A 6000-nucleotide genomic window follows, 5' to 3' on the forward strand; every position below is an offset into this window, starting at 1 on the left:
ATTATGATTCAATTAAATTTTGTACCTGACCAGTTATGAACGCCTGACCTGTTACAACGTGACTCATATTTGTCTCCCAATGATGAAAATCCTGGATCCCCTACTACTGCTATGTGTGCTTTAATGTAACCTCCATGTTTGCAAAGGTGGATAGTATTATATAATGTTGAATTATTTTAGAATGGTTTTTATATTGAAGATTTCAATAAGGATTTTTATATTGAAGCGAATGTAATGTAAGTTCCAGTTTGCTCATTTGTGAAACTTCTATCTGAATTGGTTGATAGATCTATTTGATTTTCATGTATGTACTTAAAACAAGTTGATGTGGATTCTGGGCTATACATTATCTTTGATGGGCCAAATAAAATAGTTACTCGAAAGGTAATGGGTCAATTGGGTTGAACATACCAAAGTTGCCAGAAGGTTTTTATTTGCACTACATGCATACATCCATATAAATACATACATGTCTGAATTGTTATGCATAACATGTTATGAGCACATGTATAGGGTAATAAGATATACGTGTATAGGGTAATAAGATATACGGAAGAGATTATTAGGCAATCAATCCACCTAAAAGTTGACTTATCAAGCTATATCAAGATTATTCTTTGACTAAATAAATTTAAGGGCAACAAAAACAAGGTGGATTAGTTGGCATTGTTGTAAATTGTTTAATGTATGAGCCTTTGAATATATCAAACTATTGTGTTTCAGTAATTATGTTGCGTGTCTTGATGAGTTCGCGGTGATACCAAAATGAATATATACCGAAACAAATCTTTCAATAAAAGATTTATGAAAACACCATTAAATAATATATTTTTTTAGGTCACCCGTATAACACACAGGATCTTAAGCTAGTGTAGAAATATTTCCATACCCATTCCATTAATGAATACACTAATATCTATGATTTCAAACCAAAAAAAAAAAAAATCAAGAAAGCTCCATGTATGCAATACTCCTTCGTTCTTTATATGTGGTGGTTGTTAGATACTTAAATACATAACCATATAGCAAAACAAAATGTGAGCAAAGCACGTGACACCACCCATCCATGCCGCAGATTGGAAATAAATAATCCCAACTCACTGTTATTGGCCAATAATAATCTCAACTCATTTAATCACCAATAATAATCCGAACTATTCACTTTTGTTTGTAAAATACTCCCACGTTAAACAAACACTAACTAGGTTAAAATATTGCTGATGTGGCTTAACATGTGTGGACTGACGTGGCTGGTTAACATCTTACCTGTGTATAAAATGATTATAAGCCTCATTTGCACACACAATCGCACTCTCCTTCAAAACCCTAATTCTATAAATTGGGCAAATTCAGTTGATTGTGTGAGCAAATGAGGCTGATAATCATTTTATACACAGGTAAGATGTGAACCAGCCATGTCAGTCCACACATGTTAAGCCACATCAGCAATATTCTAACCTAGTTAGTGTTTTTTTTTAACGTAGGAGTATTTTACAAACAAAAGTGAATAGTTCGGATTATTATTGGTGATTAAATGAGTTGGGATTATTATTGGCAAATAACAGTGAGTTGGGATTATTTATTTCCAATTTGCCCATCCATGCATATCTATTCTTAGTTTAACACCACCATCATCCACACACTGTCCATTTCTTTTTCTTTAGACATATTGGTGGTTCTAAATGCCTCTGGCGTTTCAACCAGGGGCGGACCTAAGCCCAGCCCAAGATGGGCGGGCGCACCCGCGGGGAAAAAAAATTAGTGCTAAGTTTCGTCGAAAATCTCGTCCGCACCCCTTGTAATTTTTCGACCACACCCTTGAAATTTTTTGTCCGCACCCCTTAGGTAAAAAGTTTTATCAATTTATATTTTAATTTATTTTTAGTAAACTCTTATTTTTTAAAAAAATACTACCTAAATTATATAATTTTTAATACCTAACTAACTAAACCCAAATACCCATACCTTTACCCACTTATAATTCCTAACTAGCTAGCCCACTAAGTCTTAGCCCATTAACTAATATTTCAAACTATAATAAAATAATTAAATCCCAAAACCTTTAGAAATTATCTCCCGCTCTCTCTCTCTCTCTCTCTCTCTTGCATCCCTGCACTGCCAACGAACAACATCACCTAGCGACAACAGTCCAGCAGCCGACGACCACCGTAATCAGCCACCATACCACCGTCGTTTGACACCAAATCTAACCGGAATCCGAACACGGGTAAGTTTCTTTGTTATTTTGATGATTTTGGTTGATATTATAGGAGAAATGTTGGTGCACTACATCTGTCGACTTCGTCTTGTATCGAGTCTTACTTTGTTTTTGTATAGATTAGGGCACGTTTTACGAGAAAATAGGAAGTATATGTGTATAGGAAGCAGGTTTCGCTCATAGGGCATTTAGGAAGGGATTTCGCTTATGTGAACATGTTGGTTTTGCTTATTTGTACACATGAGGTTTCGCTCATGTGAACATGTCACTTGGAGCGAAACCATCAGGCCTATATATAGGCATCTATGAGCGAAACCACAGAACATGGCCTTGAATTCCATACCGAAGTGCTGCCGGTGTGAAGATCGAGTTGTAAACATTGTCAGAATAATACAAACAGTAGATTAAGTGAAGAATCAGCTATTTCTATCTCCGTTTCTTGTTATTCCGTACCTGAAACGAAGTTGAACGCCTCTGAACGACTCGTTTGGGTCAGACCTCGATCCTACAAGAAAAAAGGTAATAAAGTTGTTAAATAGGTTTGAAATTTTATGTGTTTTGACGTTGTTTATGGTTGTTTAGATGATTTTTAGGGTGATTATGTTGTTTATATATTTTTTGGGTGATTATGTTGTTTATATATTTTTAGGGTGATTACAACTTATGTTATGATTTCTAGGGCTTGAATAGTTGAAAATTAAAATTAAAATTGAAACATTATGTTATGGAGCGATTAACTTATGTTTTAGAGAGAAAGAATTGCTTAAGAAATTAGTTTTAGATGATGTTTTGGATAGATTTCAAAAAATGAAAACGCGTAGAGCGTCGACTTTTTAATTATGTTTGTAACAAGGTTTGACATGTTTTTGATGATTATATAAATTTAGTTTGATGTTCCTTTGTTTTACATGACCCGACCCAACCCGACCCGACCTGATATGAACCGATTTTTTTACTTATATACCTAGGGGCCTAAAATTTTTAAAAATGTTCCGCACCCCCATAGAAAAATTTCTGGGTCCACCACTGGTTTCAACGACATCAATTTCTAAAGGGAAGGGCCACTTGCCGATCTAGCTTTGGGTACCACTACCCGACCGACAACATCGATGTCGGTCGGGTGGGTAGGGGATGAGGGTTGTAGAAGCCGTGAGAGTAGGGATGAGCATTTGGTACCGGTTACCGGTATCGAACCGTACCGGGTATATTCGGTAACGGTACCGGTACCCACTTTCTCCGTTTTTCGGTACCGGTACAGTACCGGTATTTATGGGTAAAAGACCGGTAAGTATCGGTGTATTCGGTACCGGTACCCACTTTTCCCGTTTTTCGGTACCGGTACTTTCGGTAGCGAACGAGTATCGTGCTCATCCCTACATGAGAGTGTGTGTGAGGGTAGGAGAGAGTTAGAGATAGAGAGTAGTTTGTAGATATAGAGAGTGTGACATCGGCCACTTAACGAGATTATTATCCATTTAACTATAACTTCGTTGTGAGCTTGATATTTAAACTATAAAGGTATGTTTGGCATGGAGCTTTTAGGATCTTTAAGCTTTTAAGAAAAAACTCATATTCAATAAAAAGCTTTGTTTGGTTGAAGGGGCTTGAAGCTTTTAGGTTGGGAGGTTGAAGCTTTTGGTTGAACGCTACCAGTAGCGTTTAGAAGGAGCTACAAATTTTTAGAGAAAAATGACTTTTTTAACCTTAAAGACAATGAACTTTTTAATGAAAACTTTTTAAATTTTTAGTTATGTTCATTTTGGTCATTTTATACCTTTTATTAAAAGTTCCAGCTACTCTATCTAACACCAAATATATCTAAAAAGCTACAGCTACTAGCTACCAGCTTCCAACCACTAGCCAAAAGCTACTTTTGCCAAACATACCCTAAGTCTTTATTTGTGTAAACCTAGCCTTGTGATAGGTAAAACTTACTATATCTAGTAGGAGTCTTGAAATAAAACCTAGACAAACCATATTATTTATGGAAACTTTCGGGAAATGATAAACATTAACGAATAACCGGTAATCGTCCGAATATAGATATTACGGCTAACAAAACCTTAAACATATCAAAATTATGCTATTAGTAGCTAATTATATCCAAATAAAAGCTTCGGGTTCTAAACTGATAACATTTGTTACATATCTAATGTACAATTAATAAATTTAAACTTCAAATGCATCCAAATTTACTATCTATAGTAAATTAAAGCCAATAATATCAAAAGTTTCCAAAGATAGAAACTTTAGTTGAAAAACCAATGAAAAGTTTCCAAAGAGTGAGGCATTGGTGGGCAATGATAGGAGACCCAGGGAAACCTGGGTTGGATCCTTGAGCCAAACGGGTTTTACCGGTAATTTCACCGTCGTGCCTACGGGCGGGTGGGTTACCGGGTTTTCCCCGGAATTGGTGGTGGACTCGGGTTACTCTCGGAGTACTCCGTTTGTCCAGTGGGTGCCCCGAGAGTACTCGGGATTGAGTTTGTTGGCCGTTCAAAAAAAAAAAAAAAATCCTTAAATCTTATTTAAAATACCATAATTATCTCAATTTTAATTCAAATCCATCTCAAATCAAACCAAGAATTATCCTTCAAAAGTCTGCAACAATCAATATAAGCAATCAAAAAACGTGTGGGGAAATGCAATCAACAATAATCCTCGAATAACGCCTCCGGTAAAACTCTAATCCTAGATTTATTGTTTTCTGAGTTTTATGCATAAATCAAAAAGATTTTGTAACTAGAATGGCATGATTTGAGCAAACTTAGAATTTTTAGTAATTTTTGTCGTAAACTGTCTTTGATTAAACATTATACTGACCTTTCAGTTTTAATTGATTTTTAATGATTTTGTAACTAGAATGGCATGATTTTTATTGATTTTCATAGTTTTATTTGTTTGTTTAGTATTTTATCAAAATTCGTGAACAAAAGCCAACAATTAATGTGAAAACATAGCTGCTGAACTCGAATGTTTTCTCCTAAATCATTAACCTAATGAATTTGTTTAGTGTGTGCATATCATAAAACCCTAAATTAACATTAAACTTCAATTACATAACTTAACTCAAAACTTACAAAAATAAACATAAATCATCTTATAACGAAAACTTTAAACGTAACGCTTATCGATTCGCCATAGCTAGTCTTAATACGTGATAATTACTTTGTAGCCTTCGTGTAGACGACTTTACAAATTACAACCTTAACACCTTTCATGTAGATAATCTAGCAACTTATCAGGTGAGTTTGCAGCCCCATTTTATTTTAACTCGTGGGCAAAAAAAATGATCTTTAAACTATTAAGCGTCTATGTTTGCTTTGTTATGTGCTGCATTAGACGTGTTGATGCTACTTGATTTATAACCATTTAACTTTAGGATAGTGCCATTGACAGAGTTGGGTAGTTCTATCTGGATTGACACCCCCACTCATTATCTGTGTATCTACTAGCTAAGTGATCGGAGTGTCACGCCCCTATCAAAGATAAATTTATAATGTCCTAATTACCTCAAACTAATAGCTATTGGCAATAAGGGTGTGGAACCACGAAGAGTCTGTGGTCTGTGCCAGGATTTTGGTTACTTATTAATTATAACCGATTTATGAAGCTTGCTACGTTTTGTTAAGGTTGTGAAAAGAGGTGTTGGATTGGACCGACAAGATTGGACAAGGTTCACACACCCGGTTCGATAATCATAAGACCTAGGGTTCCTACACGTTTTTATACTTGATTTAATTGAAATTGGTTATTAACGAGTTTAGTGTAACATAGCTTTG

The sequence above is a fragment of the Helianthus annuus genome, chromosome 3 (assembly GCF_002127325.2).
Source record: "Helianthus annuus cultivar XRQ/B chromosome 3, HanXRQr2.0-SUNRISE, whole genome shotgun sequence".
NCBI classification, from domain to species: Eukaryota; Viridiplantae; Streptophyta; class Magnoliopsida; order Asterales; family Asteraceae; genus Helianthus; species Helianthus annuus.